Here is a 22,268-nt window from a genome sequence, read left to right on the forward strand (position 1 = left end):
CATCTTTCCCTTTCTTTTCTTTTTTTTGAGACAGGGCCTTACTCTGCCCAGGCTGGAGTGCAGTGACGCAATCTTGGCTCACTGCAGTCGCCTCCAGGCTCAAGAGATCCTCCCACCTCAGCCTCCTGAGTAGCTGGGACTACAGGCGCACGCCACTGTGACCAGCTAATTTTCGTTTTTTTTTTTTTTGTAGATATGGGGTTTCACCATGTTGCCCAAGCTGATCTCAAACTCCTGGGCTCAAGTGTTCTGCCTGCCTCAGTCTTCCAAAGTGCTGGGATTATAGGCATGAGCCACCGTGACTGGCCTTCTTTTCCTAATATATGTATTTAATGCTATAAATTTCCCTTTAAGTATTTCTTTTGTAGAATCCCACAAATTTTATGTAGTATTTTCATTTTCTTAGTACAAAATATTTTTATCATGTCTTCTTGGGGAATATACCCTTTCATAATTATATAATGCTTCTCTTTATCCTTGATAATCTTTTTTCTGAAGTCTTCTCTGTTTGAAATTAATATACCCACTCAAGTTTTCTTTTAATTAGTGTTTGCTTCATTTATCTTTCTCCATCCCTTCTCTTTTAACCTATCCTAATCTTTATACTTAAAAGGGCTTTCTTGTAGACAACTTACAGTTGGGACTTATTTTAATATCCATTGTGAGAATGCTGGTATGTTTAGACCAGCATTGCATTTAAAGTGAGTACTGATATAGTTGGGTTAATATTTAACATATTGGTTATTGTTTTCTATTTGTTGCCCTTCTTTGTTTCTTTTTTTCACCTATTTTCCTGCTTTCTCTGGTTTTGACTGAGCATTTTATATAGGATTCTATTTTATCTCCTCTTAGCACTTCAATTATACTTTAATTTTTTTTCAGTGGTTGCATTAGACTTACAATATACATTTCAAAACTAATCTAAGTCCACCTTTAAATAACACTATACTGCTTCGTGTGTAGTGTAGGTATCTTAGAACAAAGTTCCCAATTTTCCCCTCTGATCCCTCATGACATTGCTGTCATTCATTTTAGTTATCCATATGCTATAACCATGCAATACATTGTTATGATTAAAGTCATACTTTTAGATCAATTGGTATTTAAAAAATAAGATATTTTACTTCATCTTCACTTATTCCTTCAGTATTCATTTATTTAGGCAGATCTAAGTTTCTGTTCTGTTTCAATTTTCTTCTGCCCAAATAACTTCTTTTATTGGGCATTGCTTGCAAGACAGGTCTGCAGGTCATGAATTCCTTCAGATTTTTGTTTGAAAAAGTCTTTATTTCTCATATTTCAAGGATAATTTTGCTGGATCTAGAATGCTAGGTTAGTGGGTGTTTTGCTTCAACTTTGTAAAGTGAGTAGCTTCTAATTAAATATCAGTCGTTTGGTGGGCCTGTGTCTTGGGGCTGTGATCTTCACAGGTGTTTCTCTAGTGGTACAGCTTTTGGTTTTCCCCTCTCCATCCTCTTTCTGGCTGCGCCATTCCCAATTTTATTTCTTTGAAGCCCTGACCCATGTTGATTAAATCCTTTTTCCTTTAGGTGAGAAGAGAAGGTTAGAGAGGTTTGGGATGGGAGGAATGCTCTTCCCCCTGCTTTTGTCGAACTCTGCCAAAATGTTTTTCCATGGAGAGTATGCTTTTTAAATGGAAAAGGTTCTGGGTGTATTTCATGATCATTACTCTTCCTGTCCCCTAGTCAGAGCCACTAGGAGGTTTGTCTCAGATCTTTGCCATGAGAACCTGGTGGAGTGCCTGTTGGTAAAATCCACAGAAGCGTAGGGGCCCCATAAGACTGAAGTTCCCAGGAGTTTTCCACTTTCATGGGAGTCCATGTTCAGCCTCAGCGATTCATCAAAAATGACCATTTAAGTGTTCTTACAGTTTACGGCTCTGGTTACTTCTGGGCAAGGTTAGCAGTTCTGGACTGTGACTCTGAATTCACCTCTAATCCAGGGTAACATTTGCCCTGCAGCCTAATTTCTCTGATGGATCTAATAAAAGTCATTGATTGTCAGTTTGTATGCCTTTTTCTTCCAAGGTTAGGAATGACAACATCCAGGATCTTTACATTTTCAGTGCTAAATGAGGAATCCCCTATAATAAGCTTCTAATACATATTTTTGATTGAATGATTCTTCAGTTATGCATAAATATCTTATGCCATCTTTTATATGTATAATGTATTTCACAATTAAAAAATAAGCTAAAAAGTCTCACTTTTAAAAACCTATATACTTAATCATATTTAGGTATCTTTTATTTATAATTTATATGGCCATGGGATTATCTGACATGTAGTTCAATGAATGTTGACTCTTGAGTACCTAATAATCCATATTTCTTGCACCAAATTAAAATTATATAAGTTAAAAAAAATCAATCATTTTAAGACTTTTTTTCCCAGGCTACTAAAACTAAATAGAAAATTACAATGTAATAATTTTAAATTATCCTTATCATGGATAGACAGAACATTTTCTATTGGCTAGTTTTTTAGAAATGAGATTTAATAGATCCTTTTTGTCCTTTCTTTCCTCTTCCATAAGGATATGCACAATTGTATGATTTGGTGAATCAAACACTATAATATTAAGTAAAACGTGGAATATATTTTCTAAATATTTTATATTGGTCTGGTCAACATGAATTATAGTGTTTTCCGTGACCACAGGTAGATTACTTACCTTTTCTAGCTTTACTTTTTCATGCATAAAACAGGTTAATAATCTACCACATTATCGAGTTTTTTTGAGGATCAAATAAGCATGTGAAACACTTATCACAGTGCCTTATCACAGCACATAATGAACACTTCCTAAATATTAATTTGTTGAAATTATTAACGACTATTCTGCAGTCTTTTAGATATACTTAACCGTTGTAGAACAATATTCCTTAATAGCTAATATAAAGTGTATATTAAAGAGAAGTGTAGCCATTTGGACTCTGATTGTGCTCATAAGCCATGCATGAAAACAATTTTTACAGTTTTACAGTCACACAGTTCTCACTTTCATTTCAGGACTGTGCATTTCTAAAGGATTGAAATTAAACCAATGGTATTTAAAATAATTTAAACAAGGCTTGTAACCTCTGTCTGCAAAATAAAAATAATGCTTTTTGGCTTGTCTATTTTTACGAACTGACAAGGGCCTGTCCTTAGAGTTTATCTTGTTCTCTGTTCCCATTCAGAGATAAGGACCTGTCCTAGTCAGTTCAGGCTGCCATAACAAATTGCCATAGGCTGCATGGCTTAAATAACAAACATCTATTTCTCCCAGTCCCGGAGTCTGGAAGTTTAAGATCAAGGTGCTGGCAGATCCTGTGTCTGGTGAGGGCCCTCTTCTCATCGCATCCTCTCATGGTGAAGAGCAGAGAAAGAGAAAGAGAAAGCAAGCTCTCTAGTGTCTTTTTATAAAGGTACTAATCCCAGATCCCTCATGACCTAACCACCCGCAACGGCCCTACCTCCTAATACCATCACATTGGGGGTTAGGATTCCAGCACATGAATTTGGTGGAATTGGCAGAAACATTCAGTTCACAGCAGGATTTAACAGAGTTGCAGTCACATAGTTCAGTTCTTGAAACACATGCTTGCAAAATCCTTTAAGGATAAGAAGATAAGGTCAAAACATCTTATCCCAACACTTAGATTAGGATGTCAAGTAGCCAAAGTTAAGTCTTGAGGAGCAAATGCCAACAGGAACCCATACAACGCAGGGGAGTATTTCCTTGTAATCAGTGAGAACCTGAGATAGTAAGAAATCCATGGTGCTCTCTGACAACTGTTCTTAAAGCTCAAGAGCTTGTTAAGGTTAGCGATGGAACTTAGGAGTCTGGCATATCCGCAGAGCTGGTTTTAGTTGAATTTGAGTTAATGGATGAGTTAGTGCAAAGATAAATTGTAAAATGAGAAGCGAAAGTAGCTAAGAATAAAATTTAAGAAATTCAGCTGAAGGAGCAGAAGAAAGGCAACTGAAAAGTTATCAGAGAAGAAGGGAGAATCACAAAGGTGTAGTAATGCAGGAGAAAACTTCAGGAATGAGATCCAAAGAGAAGAAATGAAATGCAGAGAGTAAGAGGCTCCTGGTCTAGCCATGTAAAGATCTGAAATGAGAAATTGGTTTTAGCCAAGTGCAAGGGATGAAAACCAATTGCTGTGAATTAAGGTGCAGGTGGAGGATGTGAGTGGGTGTCAGTGGGTGAGAATGCAGGTGCTTCCCCAGGAAGCCTGCAGGTGAGGAGATTCTGAGACGTGGAGGTGCTGGAGAAATAATATTTTTTAAAAAATCAGAACACTTAGGCCTTTTCAATAAAAATGGGAAATGAGAAATATCCTTGCAAAAAGTCAAAATCTCTTCCATTTCTAGACTATTCCCAGTTGAGAGTTCTGCAGTATACCCATTAACCCCAAAAGTTAAAGAGATTAGGGATATGCAAAAACATGCAGTCAAAGAGGCAGGACTGATGAAAGACAAACCCCTAGAAATAGGAGCAGAGTGAAAAAAGAGAAAATCCTGACCCAGAGAGAGGTAGACACACTTTCTATAGCCTCTTACATTTCTAAAAAAGAATGAAAATAGTAAGAGTTTTTGCAACTTCTTGCTACTTTGCCCCAGAGCCAAATATGGTTCCCACCCCTGACCCAAAACATCTGGTTTGTGATAAGGGCTCAATTATCCTGTGCTTTCTAAAGTATGTGGTGGGTGTGGTGATGGCAGGAGTCAACAGGCAGAAGAATGGATGAGCTAATCAGAGCATGCATACGTGAAAATAAAGAGGACAAGGGTCCTCTCACATGGTGTTTGTGTAGCTGGAGATGACAGGGAGATGACACCTGTCCCTCAGGGGCCTGCCCCAGTGAGTGGGGAGTTTCATGGATCTCACCTCAAGTTGTACAAGTATATGTCCTGGGGCAATTTTGATTCACAATTTATAAAATCATGGTAGGATTTTATAATTTTATTTTATAACTCTACCCTATAGCTGCAGGCAGAAAAAAGAGGAGAGTAATTTTGATATGTGTATATAGGCTTTTTTTTCACTTTATATGAATTGTTTATTCATATCTTTTCCTCATTTTTCCTTTTTAAAATTTCATTTAAGTTCCGGGATACACGAGGTTTTTATATTCATATATAAATGTGATACACAGCAAAATACTTACATCAGTATCTGTGTATCCTTCTTGAAGATTTCTAAGAAATTGGTTATAATTTTCTTTTTAATCTACGTTTTACTATTCCAAAAATTAAAATGCTATCCACACTTTACTGGGCACTGACCTGTGTGAGGTTGATTTCCATGTTAGCATGAAAAAATATATCTATCCTGTTTTGCATGACAAAACATATCTATCATACTTACATATATGATAACAACGACCCATGTGAAAAATAATATCTATGAGACACTGACTAATATCTTATTCTTGCATATCACTTTCTAGTTTTTGAAATGCTTTGGTATCTGTTATCTTTTTGGTTCCTACTACCGGTGCTGCAGCCATCTGTCATTGTCCCCCTTTTACTTTTGAAGAAACAAAGAAACAGAAAAGGAGTTGTTAAACTTAGGGATCAAACTTAGCTGTAAATGAAAGCAGACCTGTTAATTTCCTCCCACTCCCTAGTGAGCAGGGACCCAGGAAGAAGGCCCGAATGGTTATATTCAAAGGCAGAACGTGGAGGTGGTGGGACTGCAGACCTTCTTGCTGGTCAAGGAGCCAGTTTGGGATGTAAAGTGAGTGAGTTCACTTTTGGAAGAGCTGAGTTTCAAGTGACAGAGGATCACTATGTATAGATTACTGTGCCGAGAAACAGCCAGGATGGGTGTGGAGACAGGAAACTGAATGAAGGTGATAGGTCAGGCGAAGATGTGGAGTTGGCAGTCACCCAAATACCGGTCAGCGCTCAAGGCACTTACAGAGGGAACGAGGAGAGAAGAGCCCGGGTGAGAGCCAAGCGTCGGAGGGCCCACGTGAGGCCTTAAGGAAGGGGAAGAGAGCATTTCAAAGAGCCAAGGACAGAGAGGTCCTGGGAGAAGCAGGAGCATAGCCTTGAGAAAGGAAAGAGGCTGCATGTGAAGGGAAAACTTGGTGTTCAGAATGAAGACGGCTCCTGAAAACTCAGTTCAACCTTTTGTTCATCAAATGTTCACTGTTAAGTGCAGGTTTTAAATTTGGACTCTGAAAAATGGTTTCTTCATATAGAATAGTGATATGAATGATTTCATTCACTGGAACATCTCACCGCCTAACCAGTGACTCAGAGGAACTTTCCTCTGTTAATGAGTGTGGCCTTCCTCTCCGCTCACCCTTCTGCACCTTGACACGGGACACTGCTCCTCTTCTGTGTCTGAGTCTGCTTGGATTTGAAGCTCCCCAAGGGCAAGGACCCTTTATCTCGAGTGTGTACTGAGCACGGATCATGGTGCTTGGCAGACAGGGGTCCCTCAACCAATTCAAGGAACAATGGCATGAATATCCCGCTTCTGCTTTCCGGCGGTTTAGTTTTCCTCTCTGGGACTCTCTGACTCCATATATCCCGTTGTTTGGAAAGATACATTTGCAGGCTTAGCCGTGATTGGCAAACATTTTTATATGGGGCTTGGCATTTTAACATCTGGAAAAGTTGTGAAATCAATTAGCTGCAGATAAAGATGGACAGATGGAAATATCTGGTGGTTTTCTGCACATCGGCTATGCACATAATCAGACCATTGCTTATTGTGCTACACTTGGACTCTGTTTTACCAGATTTTAGGAAGAGTATTGTCTTTTGTTTTGGAGCATGAGCACTCAGTCAGGACATAGAAATACCATCTCCTACTGAAAAGGGGACTGGGTGTAAACGTGGAGTATTTATCAGTGTGGAGTTTTCATACACTTTTCCGACAGGCTTATCAAATCTCTCTGGAAAATGTAGGTTTTTGTTTCATTCAAACAATGATGCAGTTGCATTGATTCTATTCTATCATGTATGTATGGTGGAGGAGGGCAAAGAAAGATAAAATTAACAGACTGGAGAAGGGGATGAGAACTAGGCGCTTGAAAGGGAATTGTTAAACTTGCTGGATCAAACTTTGCTTTAGCTTAAATGAAAAGAGACATTTTATCAATTTCCTGTGAGTGGGGACCCAAAAGGATGGCCTGATTGGTTATATTCAAAATAATGAAATTATTTCCCCTCCTACATCTGAGTTACAATATTAAAGCTTTGCAACCTGCTTTGTGCTGCATATATATCCTTTAGATTCCTAGATGGGCTTCCACATGTGATTAAAAATGCTCATTCCCCTCCCTTCCCTCATCTCTGCTAATATATATTGAAGCCACTGTGCCATTGCTTTCTAGCAGCCAGTGCTACTACGGATAAGTTGCAGGTTATTCTGTTTCCCTGATCTTTGTCAATTTCCTCTCTCTTTTTCTTTTTTTCTGGAATCTTATAGAATCTTCTATTTTCCTTTATATTCTGAAATTTCACAATATATGCCTAGGTTTATGGATTTTTCATGTGATATACTGGCACTGGGAAATTCTCCTGTCATTTATTTGATAATTTATTCCCCTGTGTTCTTGCTTGCTTTCTTTCTGAAATTCCTATTAGATATTGAATTTCTTAGATATGTTTGTTCTCATATTTCTCTGTTTCTCAATCTCTTTCTACTTTCTAGAAGATTTTCTTGATTGAAGTTTTCAACCCTTCTAATAACTCAGCTACTGTTTTTTTTTGATTTGCAAGAAGTTGTTTTTGTTTTATGATTATTCTTTTTATGGCAATCTAATAAATATTCTTTTCTTATGTGTAAAATATTTTCTTGTATTTCTCTGAGAATCCTGTTTTCCAACATTTTATCATATCAAATTTCAAACATAAAAATGTTAAAGAATTGCATAGTAAATATCAATATACTTATGACCTATATCCCATAATTACATGCTGCAATTTTTATATATTTATTTAATCACATATCTATTCATTTATTCAATGAATAATCTTTAAAAGATTTCTGTTTCTTGTGCTCTGGATTGTCTCCATTTTTTTCAAGATTCATTTCTTTTATTGTTTATTTCTTTCTTATCTTCCAGGCTGATCTCATCTGTCTGAGTTCCTAGTTACCCACTCACATTTAAGAGTAAAATCCTAAAACTCCTGACCATGCCCACCAAGCTTTGAGGAAAAGAAGTGGATCCCTGACTGCTACCATTCAGTGTGTCAGGAAGGTGGAGGAGAATGGATTGTCTCTTCTCTGTATAGATCTTCAATCCTGTCCTGTGTTCAGTCTCATTCCTCACCAATGCCTTCTGCCTTCCTTGGCACTTTCGGTCCCAGGGTCCTCCAGGATTTGGTGGAGTGAATCAGCTTTCTTCTCATCCATATCCCCCTGTGTACTCTTCAGGTACGGGTTCTTCCAATCTGCTAAAGCTAGTCCTCCATTTTGTTCTCCTATCTTGCCAAATTTGGTTGAAATATTTTCACAGTTGTCCCCTATCACAATTTTTCTTGTGCATTTATGGTATGTGTGTATATACTTGCATATGCATATATATGCATATATAATATAGTACTTGCATATGTATTTGCAAGAGTTTTGAGGATGGTGAGGAAAAATATATACTTGGTTTAAAGACCATTAGAAAGCTGTCTCTTTTGTTGTTGTCCTTGAGACGGAGTTTCGCTCTTGTCGCCCAGACTGGAGTGCAGCGGCGCAATCTTGGCTTACTGCAAGCTCCGCCTCCTGGATCTCAGCCTCCTGAGTAGCTGGGATTACAGGTGCCCACCACCATGCCCGGCTGATTTTTGTACTTTTAGTAGAGATGGCGTTTTGCCATGTTGGCCAGGCTGTTCTCGAACTCCTGACCTCAGGTGATCTGCCCACCTTGGCCTCCCAAAGTTCTGGGATTATAGGTGTGAACCACCACGCCAGGCCTGTCTTTTTCATTCTATATTGTTTTGCTTTATCAGTTGTTCCTCTGTTTCTATGGGTTCTGTATTCAGGGATTCAACCAAGGGTGGATAAAAATTTTTGAAAAAACATGGATGGTTGCATATGTGCTGAACATATCCAGACTTTTTTCTTGTCATTCTTCCCTAAACAATACAGTATAACTACTTACATAGCATTCACATTGTATTAGATATAATAAGTAATCTAGAGATGATTTAAAGTATACAGGATAGTGTACATAGCTCATATGCTACTACTAAGGGACTTGAGCATTAGTGGATTTTGGTATCCGTGAGGTCTTAGAACCATTCCCCAATGGATACCAAGGGACAACTGTGTCTTCAAGCAATATGTTCATACAGGTTTGTGGATAGTATACTCTTTGAATCCTTGTGTGCCAGAAAATGTCTTCTGGGTCTCACCTTGCCAGAGAAAGCGAGGCCTGAGAGCATCATATGGGGGTCTGTCAGTGTTTTAGCTGCAGGACACAGCTGTATAGAGACATATGTAGAATAAAATAGTTGTCAATCCATCTAAGACACATGAGTTGCCATTCGAATCCAACTTCTTACCAAAGTGGCCTCCTGACCCTCAAATTTCAGGAGTTTCCCTAGCACAGGTTCTAAACAGTACCCAATCTGGCAGCGCTGACTTGTAGAACAAGGGATCCAAATATTCGAAGACAAAGTACAGAGTAGCCAAGATCACTGAGTGACTGTGGATATGCATAGCCCAGGTCACTTTTCTCTCAGCTCAGCAGTTGAATGGCTGAATAGAGACTATGTGCCACTAATATATAACTTTCATCTCAGGTTTGAAGGGGCAGCTTTGGATGGTTCCCAGGTAAATGCCAGAAATGTGAAGTCAAGGAAATATCCCATTCTACGATTAGCTGGATATATCTACATTTTCTTCAACAGTAAGTGAAAGTAGCTTGAAAGATCCTCTAAAGGGGTGATGATGTGTAGGGTGGGATATAAGAAGGAAGCCAGGTGGGATATAAGAAGGAAACATCATTGGGACCCCCATTGCACATAGAGAATGAAAGGTAGGGAAAGAAAATGCATAGGCTTAACTAACACAGGAACAGAAAACCAAACACCACATGTTGTCACTTATAAGTGGGAGCTGAACAATGAGAGTGCATGGTCACAGGGAGGGGAACAACTCACACTAGGGCCTGTCAGTGGGGCAAGGGGAGGGAGAACATCAGGATAAATAGCTAATGCATTCAGGGCTTAATACCTAGGTGATAGGTTGATAGGTGCAGCAAACCACCATGGGACACGTTTACTTATGTAACAAACCTGCACGTCCTGCACATGTATCCTGAAACTTCATATTTAATTAAATTTAAAAAAAAGAAAAGAAAATGCATGACTTGCCATTTGTATTTATTCTGAACTGGATGCCTTTCCTAGGAAAAATGTCTAAAATTGCTAGAGGGTTGGTGGGGGAGAAGAGAAGCAATGATCATCTTTGTATGTGTTGACCAAGTCAGCTCAGCAGAGGTAAACACTGAATTACAGAAGGGCTTGTAACATAGGAAGCTACTCTAACGTCATGCTTAGTCCGAAGTGAAAAATGCCAGAAACTGAGGAATGATGTTTCCTCCAGGTCAGAAGATACAGCTGATTTGATGAGAAAGTACTTAAAAACAAGTTATCCAGATTAAACCTAGTAACAGATAATTGCTCCCCCAAATCCATTCCTACTGTGTTCTTGAGTCAAACAGTTGCCAGGATAAACTGTACATATACATAAAAGAGTAACATGCAGAAAGAAACATCCATAGGATCTATACATTGATAATATAAGGAAAGAGACAGAGGTGGGGAGTGGGGAAGAGAGAGAGAGACAGAGAGAGAGAGAGAGAGAGAGAGAGAGAGAGAGAGAGAAACATATTTAAAAAATCACTCCAGGAAACAAAAGAAAATTTCAGACACATACTAAACAACACTAATACTGAAGCTCCCTCAATTTGAACCCTTGCTCTACCACTCCCTGGCTTGTGGGATCTTTGGCAAATTACTTGAATTTTCAGTGTCTCCACATTTTTAACAAGAAATGATAATAGTGCCTTCATCATAGGTTTGTGAGAGGATTGGTAAGATAATATATGTAAAACATTTGTAAAGCTTTTGGCACGTAATCGTACACTCTCTGTGTTAGCTATTATTCAGGAGCACACAGCTGACATTCTCATATCAAAGAAGATAGATATTATATAGAAAAAAGAGATCAAACAAGTGATAAGGAGACAAAAAAGAAGATCAAGATGGATCTGGAGAGCTCTCTAAAGAAATGAGAACTAATCAATTCATTGCAGAAATCAGTATTTATTAATAGAAGCTCAAGTAGAAATGACAGCTGAAAACAGAGCCAGGGGCATAAGAAAGACTTCTGAAAAAAAATTACACCAGAGCAAAAGCTATAGTCTCATTCTGATAGACATGAAGTTCAACAACTAAAGTGAATAAAATCACTCAATAAGCCAGAAACATAACTAAATTTGCTCTATTAATGAACAATATCTTACTGGAAACGTATCCAAGCATATGTATTGGAATAACTGTATGGTATTCCTATTAAAATCAGAAGAAGGGGTACTGTTATTTATCCCTGCTCTGGTAATGCTAATGATTGAAAAATTAGACAAGTTAGCAAAATGAGAATAGATTTTTGTGGACAAAAAAGAGACAAGTGTATGTGTGAATAATTGGTTTGCCTACCTAGAAATCTAAAAGAATCAAATGGAAAAGGGTAGAACTAATTATACAGTTCTGTGAGTTAGACAGAGACAGTAGATGATTGCTAATACAGGAATCAAAACTTGGGCATGCCAACAAAACATCTCATTTTAAAGTTATACTCCCAGTGACAGTTAACAAATTAATTCATCCTTTTGGAGGATAGTCTATCACTTGTCCTAGAATTTGTCCTGGAGAAATTCAGCACATGTAAAAACATTTATGGGCATATGAATAGTAACTGTTGTATTATTTGTAATAGTACATAGAAATATGTGTTTTAAATAGAAAGATTATTTTAAATAGTATATAGAAAGATGTGTTTAAAATACAAATAACTGTTGTATTATTTGTAATAGTACATAGAAAGATGTGTTTAAATAGTACATAGAAAGATGTGTTTTAAACATGTATTTTTGATATTAAGAAAAAATATTCATTGTATAAGTGTATTCCATTTTTATAGAAATGCTGTGTTCACATGTGTATCTTAAGTCTATCTGTGTACCTACACTAAATTCTCAATAGTGTTTACTTGCAGAGCCTAGCTAGACAAGTGCTGTTATTGCTTCATTTCTTCATTTTATACGGCTTTGTTTGTTTCTGAGTGGGTTTTTTAATTTTTTAATTTTTTAAAGAATTTTTATTTTTTGAGATGAAGTCTCGCTCTGTCGCCCAGGCTGGAGTGCAGTGGCATGATCTCGGCTCACTGCAACCTTTGCCTCCCGGTTTCAAGCAATTCTCCTGCTTCAGCCTCTTGAGTAGCTGGGATTACAGGCATGCACCTCCATGCCTGGCTAATTTTTTGTCTTTTTAGTAGAGACAGGGTTTCACCATGCTGGCCAGGCTGGTCTTGAACTCTTGACCTCGTGATCCACCTACCTCCATCTCCCAAAGTACTGGGACTACAGGTGTGAGCCACCACGCTCGGCCTCATTTTTGTTTGTTTTAAGCTAAGATAATATATGACTTATTACATAAATTAAATGAAGCTAACACCCAAAGTCCCTGAATTTGAACCTCAGCTCTCCTACTCACTGGCTTGTGTGATCTTTGGCAAATTACTTGAGTTTCCAGTGTTTTGGTTTCCACAGTTTTAACATGGGGCTAATAATAGTAGCTGCCACATAGTGCTGTTAGATAATTAATAAGATAATACATGTAAAACATTTAAAAAGTTTCTGGCACGTAGCAAGTACTCTGTAAGTGTTAGCTATAGTTTAGAAGTGCATGTTGAATAGTTGCGAATTATTTGCCCTAGATTACTTTATTATTGCTAGTTAATTTTTAGGAATATCATATTAAATAAACTTTGATATATTTTTATAAGTGGTTACCAACTTATGTTTTATAAAATTATACTTCTCTACTACTCAAGTGAATAAATTTATTTCCGTATCAATTTTATCATCTTTCCTTTCCTTCAAATTTAATGAAGAAAATGTGGTGTACTGACATACTAATCTGTTTTTTTTTTTTTTTTTTTTTTTTAGACAGGATTTCACTGTCACTGCAGTGCAGTGGCGGGATCACAGTTACTGTAGCCTTGACCTCCTGGGATCAGGTGATCCTCCCACCTCAGCCTCCCTATTAGCTGAGACTACAGGCAAACAGCACCACACCCAACTAACTTTTTGTATTTTTTGTAGAGATGGGTTTCACCATGTTGCCCAGGCTGGTCTCAAGCTCCTGGGCTCAAGTGATCCTCCCACTTCGGTCTCCCAAAGTGCTGGGATTACAGGTGTGAGCCACCATGCCTGGCCTTGTTTTTAAAAAATAAATATAGAACTTTTATCTCACTTTTAGCTTTTTATCCATTTTATCCCCTCCCACCCCCACCCCTTCAAATTTCATTGCTTTTTAATTTTATACAGTCTGTCACTGCCAGAAGGCTGCAGAACCTTCAACAAGTTCTTTCAGGAGACCACAGTAAGAAAAGAGTACATTTATCTTTTATTAAAAAAAATACTAGGCCGAGTGTGGTGGCTCACACCTGTAATTCTCAGCACTTTGGGAGGCTGAGGTGGGCAGATCACGAGGTTAAGAGATTGAGACCATCCTGGCCAACATGCTGAAACCCCACCTCTACTAAAAATACAAAAATTAGCTGGGCATGGTGGTGTGCGCCTGTAGTCCCAGCTTCTCAGGAGGCTGAGGCAGGAGAATTGCTTGAACCCGGGAGGCAGAGGTTGCAGTGAGCCGAGATGGTGCCACTGCACTCCAGCCTGGTGACAGAGAGAGACTCTGTCTCAAAAAACAAACAAACAAACAAACAAACAAACAAACAAGAAATGAAAAACAAAAACTAAACAAAACAAAAAAATCAAAAACTTACTTTGAACTTCTTATGCATACATCTAAGTAGAGAAAGTAACGTATTTTGTGGTTATATTTTTATCACCATGTTAGATGGTAGCTTAAAACAAAAACAGAAACAAAACAGTTTCTCCACTATCTCCAGGATGGTGTGAACATGAAATTGTATAGATTGAATTTGGGTCCTTCTAGCAGGCGCTTTCTATCTAGGTTAGAAAAAAATGCTGTGTTTTCATCACATTACAGGGTAAGAATTCTGAGAAAATGCAAGTTAGTGTGCATGAATACTCTAATAGCTCTTTTCAAGTTAGATCTTAGTATCACTTTAAATCTTTTGTTTGAGTAACTATATTGTGGAATCTCAAGAGCATTTGAGATGCTTGTTTTAATTAGGAAATAAAACTTTGTCAACAACTCTGTGATAGGTATCCCTTCTTGGTTATTTTAGTTCATCCAGGTTATCATTCTCCTCTTTCAGGGCCTAAACATATTGAAATTCTACAATTAGCTTTTTGGTAGAATTGGATATAACTCTAGTGATTATAATTCATAACTAATTTGGTAGCAGATGGAAAGCTCATTGGCAAATGAATGTCTCGTATTTGCAGAATGTACTATATATCCTGAAGAGGTTTTTAAAACAATCTTTAATTTTTTTCTAACTTAGAAGTATATATATGTAATCTATGTTCTTTCTGTGCCAGGAGGTCAGGCTAAAATGAAGCCATTCTAGCTGCATGAATAGAACAGGGAATTTTATTAAATATCTCTATTTCAGAAATACTTAGTGCAGAATCAAACTTACTCTAATTGGAATTGTTTAGAGTTAGAAAATGTTAAAAAATTGAGTAAAATATGTGAAGAATTCTGGTTAATGGCTTCTCACTTTTTCCCGCTGTGAACTTTGTTTCAGAGATGCCTTTCAAACCTTTTTGTTGCAATTATATAGCAGTTGCCCTATATTCATTTAAAATTGGATGATAAAGTTTCTACTACTTTTTCTATATCTTACCAGATTTTACATTAGTGACAAAGGCATGATTTTGAAATTGTATTTTGGTCTTTGATCAGCAAATCATGGCTCTTTGTATAGTCTTTGAGAGAGGTGCTCAAAGTCTTCAGGTAAATTAATATCTAATTAGGAGAAAGAGGGTTGCCGTCTCCTGCTGAAGGTCTCTGGGGAAGGCCAGTGCATAGTCATGCCCTAGCAGTCCATTCCTAAGCCTCGTTACCTGGAACCCAAGTCCCCTCTATGTGCGTGACATTCTGGTCTCCTTGACAAAAAGACTGCTTCCTCTCATTGATGACTTTGTGGACATGAAGAATATCTAATAAGCATATCTTTTCTATGACTCCTTCACATAATTGAAAAGGATAACTATGCCATTTCTTTGTTCTTTTCCTATATTTGACCCCTTTGAATAATTTCCCACTCGTGCTGGATCGTCTCCAAATTGATTGAAAAGTGTGCTAATCTTAAACTGAGTGTTTAACAGGGTAAGAATTCTGAGAAATTCTTAGACCACATGCCAAATATCATAGACCACAGAAGGAGAGCTCATCAGTATTTTTATGTCTTTTAATAAAGCCTGGTATCATTTTGGTCTTTCCTGTTTATGAGACGACTGTATGAATTTCTATTCACTTATATATTTTTTCTTCTCTAGCTAACTTTTAGCACTTCTACTTCCTTTAATTTTTCCCTAAAAGTAAGTGTATTCTACACTTGTTCCTATTGCATTTCATTTTATTTTTATAGGCAATCTTTTCTTTTCATAGTTTCTAGTGCCTTTGCCCACCAAGTTCCACACAACACTCTAAGTTCCAGCCACAAGAAATGACTCACATTCCTGCAAACCTGTTATGCTTTTTCATGCCTGAATACCTAAGCATCCTCCTTCCTCTTCTCTACCTGGGTACTTGTGCTTGTCATTTAAGGCAAACTTCAAAGGTCACTGTATTTAGGAAGCCTTCCCCATATCCTCCCCCGTCTAAGCACCATCCCTTTGTGCTCCCATAGAACACCGTATGGATCCTCTATCTTACCCCTTGTTAGTTTATGAGTCCATTTCTGTGACATCTAAGGACAGTGATAAAGACCACTATGTGGGTAGTGACTATGACCCACTCCTATCTCTGCTTACAACTTCTAGCACCTCGTTACATAGTTGGGTGTCAAAAATGTTTGTGAGGCTGGGCACAGTGGCTCATGCCTGTAATCTTAGTGTTTTGGGAGGCTGAAGAGGGAGGATCATTTGAGGCCAGGAGTTTGAGACCAGCCTGGGCAACATCGTGAGACCCTCTCTTAAAAAAGTTTTTTTTAATAAGTATCCAGGTATGATGGCATGCACCTGTAATCCTAGCTTTTCTAGAGGCTGAGGCAGGTTGATCAGTTAGGCCCAGGAGTTTAAGGCTGCAGTGAGCTATGATCACACCACTGCACTCCAGCTTGCGCGACAGAGTGAGACCCTAGCTCTAAAAAACAATGACAATATTTGTGGAAAGAAATTAAGATAATTTTAAAATGTATTACTGTTATTCAGAGCATTGTTAATTCACATTAGTTTGATGTCATTTACAAACTACACATCCTGATTTGCTTCATTCAGTTCATGCCTGAAACATGTAAGAATGAATAGGCCGGGCACGGTGGCTCATGCCTGTAATCCCAGCATTTTGGGAGGCCGAGGCGGGCGGATCACGAGGTCAGGAGATCGAGACCATCCTGGCTAAAATGGCGAAACCCCATCTCTACTAAAAATACAACATATTAGCCGGGCGTGGTGGCGGGCGCCTGTAGTCCCAGCTACTTGGGAGGCTGAGGCAGGAGAATGGCGTGAACCGAGGAGGAGGAGCTTGCAGTGAGCCGAGATTGCGCCACTGCACTCCAGCCTGGGCGACAGAACGAGACTCCGTCTCAAAAAAAAAAAAAAAAAAGGAATGAATATCTGGCCGGGCGCCGTGGCTCATGCCTGTAATCCCAGCCTTTGGGAGGCTGAGGCGGGCGAATCATGAGGTCAGTTGATCGAGACCATCCTGGCTAACAAGGTGAAACCCCGTCTCTACTAAAAATACAAAATATTAGCCGGGCGTGGTGGTGGGGTGCCTGTAGTCCCAGCTAATGGGGAGGCTGAAGCAGAAGAATGGCGTGAACCCAGGAGGCGGAGCTTGCAGTGAGCTGAGATTGCACCACTGCACTCCAGCCTGGGTGACAGAGCGACACTCCGTCTCAAAAACAAACAAACCAACCAACCTAATATCTAACATTTACTGAACACCATGTGCCAGATGCTATTTTAAGACCTTAAAGCATGAATTCATCTAAGTTTTACAACAACCCTATGGGGGAGGTAGTATTATTATTATCATTACAGATAAGGACAGACTTGCTGGAAGATTAAAAGACTTGCCCCTACCTGGCTGAGGCAGTGTTTGCCAGGTTACTGTTCTGTCAAGCTCCTCTTTCCCCTCCCCTGCCCCCACTTTATTTTGTGAGACGGCGTCTTGCTCTGTAGCCAGGCTAGAGTGCAGTGGCGCAATGTTGGCTCACTGCAGCCTCCACCTCCCAGGTTCAAGCAATTCTCCTGCCTCAGCCTCCTGAGTAGCTGGGATTACAGGCACACACCACCACGCCCAGCTAATTTTTTTTTTTTTTTCGTAGCTTTAGTAGAGATGGGGTTTCACCATGTTAGCCAGGATGGTCTGGATCTCTTGACCTTGTGATCCTCCCACCTCGGCCTCCCAAAGTGCTGGGATTCCAGGCCTGAGCCACCATGTGCCTGGCCTCCCTGCCTTTTTTTATACTGTCCTCTTTGGAAGCAAGTCACTAAGTGCAGCTCACTCTTAGGGAGAGGGGAGTTTTGCTTTCCCTGCATTCTCTTTTAAATCGCCTGCCTTGAATTTTCTCACAGAGCATGACCTTGGTTGATTTTCTCCTTATCACTTAGATATTCTAAATATAGGTCTAACCAAATGTCCTTAGTCTATCTCCTTTCCCCACTCAGTAGACCATCTCATCCATGCCAGTGGCTTTTCTGTCTTCTCCTCCATGCTAGAGACTCTCAAAGGCATAACCTTGACTGAGGCTTTCTTCTGAGGCCCAAGAGAAATTATCTCTGCCCAGAGGCCTGCAAGCATGTGACAGTTCTACCTTCTGAGAACTGAACGTTTCCTTTTCTTCCCTTCTCCATTTCTATTAATAGCTTCTTTAATTGCTAAGTTGTTTAGTCATGAAACTTCAGAGTGGTATCAAGTCTTTCTTGCTTGTACCTAATTCAGTGCTTATCATGTGCCTGAAATCCTCCTTAGGAAATATCTCACTGATCTCTTCCTTTTTATTCCCATGGTTAACCCCAGAGTCAGGGCCTCAATGTCTCTTATCTAGGTAGTTTCAGCTGGTAACTTACCACATGCCTCTTTCCTCACAGTATATTCTATGCCCATGGTCAGATGATTATACAGTAGAGCTGAAATTATAGTATTCTGATTTTAAAATTTTCAGTGGCTCCTTATTAGTGAATCTAATACAGTCCCCTATATATATTCTCCAGGCAAGTGCTGTGTCTCAGTTACTTCTTGTTATCAATGCTAGCATTTGCATAGCATTTGCATAGAGTAAATCATTTTGACAGGTTACCTTGCTTTACATTATATTGAATATCCTTTAAAATGAGAAATAGTGCCTAGATAATTACTGTGAACAATGCCCTTGGTCCTACACAACACTATCAATAATGGACCCCTTTTCTTTCCCTTCCTCTCCCCTTCCCTTCTTTTCCTCCTCTCTGTCTTCCTTCCTCCCTTGTCTTGCCTCGCACATGCTCTACTACCACCACCATTACCAAAGGAGGTACAAGCAGTTTACTGAACACTAGTGGGTAGAGACAAAAAGTGTTGAAATATGGCTCCTTTCAGCCAAGGTGAAAACATGTTCTTCACTGTGATATGTAAGCCACCAACCATTCTAGCCCTTACCTCCAAATACTTCCATACTCTGCTTATTGTTATCAAAATATGTCTTACATACACAAAGATGGGAACAATCAACAATGGGGCCTACTTGAGAGGGGAGGTGGGAGGGAGGGCATGGGTTGGAAGGCTACCTATCAGTTACTATACTCATTATCTTAGTGACAAGATCATTCAAACACCAAGCAATTTACCCATATAACAAACCGGCACATGCACCCCCTGAACCAAAAGTAGGAAAAAAATGTCTATGTAAATTCTGTTTTTAAGCAAATTAATTTATCTTGAATGCCCTGCTTTTGGAGACAACCCCATTACACACCCACCCACCCCCACACACAGATATCTCTCTTGTCTTTGAAGACATATAGCATTCTGTTTATATTAATGCATGGGGCTTTCTTTACAAAAGTATAGTCCTTTGTGTACATGTCTTTTGTCCTTTGCCAGACTGGTGGTTTCTCGAGGCAAGTGCTGTGTCTCAGTTACTTCTTGTTATCAGCTCTAGTGTTTGCATAGAATGGACACTCAGTAAATCATTTTGACAAGTTACCTTGCTTTATGTTGTATTGAAAAGTCCTTGAAATGAGAAACAGTGCCTAGATAATTACTGTGAACATTGCCCTGGGTCCTATATAACACTATCAACAATGGACTGTATTTTATATCCAATTGAGTACACATCAAATAGTTATCTGGCTGACATATAAGTATTGTCAGAAATTATTTTCTTTTATCATTAAAAAAAGTTAAGTGATAAGAACCAAAGAGAAACACATAGTCTAGGGTGTCTGTACGCTTTAGTAGTTTTTATTTAATAGATCTTTAAGTCCCTTTGTTAGCCAAGATATTTTAAGCACTTTCTAATATTTAATTGTGTAACATAACCATGGTTTTAGATTTAGCATCTAGGCAATTTTTCTCTTTTGTGTACTTTACAGAATTCATTTCAGATATAATTTTCGATGTTGAATAATAACATTTTAAATCAACCCCAAGGTAAAAGTTACAGTACAACATAAAAAATGAAGCCAGTTTTTCTGTGTTTCCCATTGGCGAATTACTGTTTTTTATGCCACCAGACTTCATCTAATGATGTGACCTTTACCATGCTAATAGACAGCAAACAAAAATCTGCCAAATTGTGATAAAATACAGGTTTTAAATCTAAAATAAATTAAGCTAAAAAGACTTGTAAAGGTCAAATGCATGGAAAGAATTAAGTTGAAACAGTGATTTGTGTTAAACACACGTTGTACCAGTTTTTTCCCAAGGTTATTTTTGAACTCTTAAAGTTTAATAACTGTACAAGGAAATGCAATTTTTTAAAAAAGTAACACTATAGTAGTGTTGACTTATCTTTGTGGGGCTCCAATGTTAGTTTATTCAGCAACTCTTTATTGTGCTCCTAATATGTGCCAGGCAATGCAATACAGCAGTGAAGACCTCAGTAATGATCTTGATCTCTTGCCACTTATGGTTTAATAGGAGGTACAGATAAACCTTCAACTAAATCATACAACAGAGCCAGGCTGTGAAAGAGGAAATGCAGGTGGAAGCTGTACCTATCTAACCCAGGCTGCTAAGCTGAGCCCTGAAGATAAGACGGAGGAGTTTGCTAGGCATAACAGAGTGGGAAGTGTGGTGCATATATAAAAGGTACAGAGGTACAAAGGTACAAAGGAGAAAGAAATGTGCATTCCGAAATGGAAGGAAGTTCATCATGGTGGAGATGAGTTGAGAGAATAAAGGACTATAAATGAGTGGTTCTTAATCAAGGCAGACTTTGGCCCCAGGGAACATTTGTCAATTCCTGGCAACACTTTCGGTGTCACAAGTGGCAGAGGGGGCTGCTATTAGCTTGTAGTGGGTAGAGGCCAGGGAAGCTGCTAAACATCCGCCAGTGCACAGGACAGCCTCCACAACAAAGACCAGCTCTCAAGGTCAGTAATGCTTAAGCTAAGAAACTCTGTAATATTAAAAGATAAACCTGTACACTTGGGGTTACATTACAAAGCTACTGAAGGAATTTGGGATTTATTCTAGGAATTTGGGGGCACCACTGAAAGATTTTAAGCACATGTTGTTTGTCACTCTGAGAACCACTTTATTGTTATGGCTGAACCTCAGTATTTTAAAATCTATACTAAGTCTCACTCATGTGGGCTAACCATTGTGCCTACTACAAATGACATCTCCCTATTTTACAAAGGTGGAAAGAGCATCATTGTGAAATGTTCGCTAAAAGTTTAAAAAAGAAGATGAATTAATTATTTGATCCTCACCAGTCACAACATAATTATTTCAAAAACGTGTATTTATTTAATTGGGCTCCTTCCTGTCACACAGGGTTGAGTGTGGGGGGTCTACTCTCATGAATCTAAAGCACTTCTGGAGATTAATGGAAAATACACTGGGCCAAGGCAAGGTTACAACCTGAAATAAATAACTAAGCTTGTACATTCAGAGCAAAGGGTTTCTTAATTTAAAAAAAAAACTTAGTTCCAGACTCTTTTGAACATCTGATGACACTATGGCCTCTTTTTATTTTTATTTTTATTTTTTTTACAGAAATATGCACTTATACTCCCAAGTATTTAACTTCAGAGGCTCACAGACCCTAGAGCGATACAGTGGCTTCTCACTTGATACTGATGTTCCTAGAAATATCTAATGGCCAGATTTATAGCAATAGACATTTGCCAAAAAAAAAGTATAGCATAATTTAGAATCAATCAGAGAAAGCTTAGCATTTCTTAATCAAGGAGCAACTCTTTCCAAAAATGCTCATCAAGATACCATTTATGTCAACTTGTAAAATATAAATAATGTTGCATCACAGCAAAAAAAAGTCTAGGGAAATGAGCAATTTTTTTATGATCCATAATGAAGACAATGTGTTGCTCTGGTTACAATAACCTCTGTGAGAAACAATTCTGTAAACCATGTGCTTTCTGCTGATTCCTTTCCATCTAATCGTTACTTTCTCTAAAAATAGTGATTGATTATAGGCTCCGTGTCTTGCAAATTGGAAGAAAGGGTGAACTGATATGTGCATGAGTTCATCACAGTTTTTTTGTTCTACAGTCAAGTACCAGACTTTGGATTCCCTTTACCTTCTTTGACTGCAGATGTCCCAATGGTCTTAGTCATGACGAAACTGCCCCCAAACACCCACATCTTATACAGACACACATGCACACACACATACACACACATATGTGTACACACACACACACACCCTCTTCAGTTCTTTGAAGGACTTAATGCATGCTT

The sequence above is a fragment of the Pan paniscus genome, chromosome 2 (genome assembly GCF_029289425.2).
Source record: "Pan paniscus chromosome 2, NHGRI_mPanPan1-v2.0_pri, whole genome shotgun sequence".
In the NCBI taxonomy this organism is placed as follows: domain Eukaryota; kingdom Metazoa; phylum Chordata; class Mammalia; order Primates; family Hominidae; genus Pan; species Pan paniscus.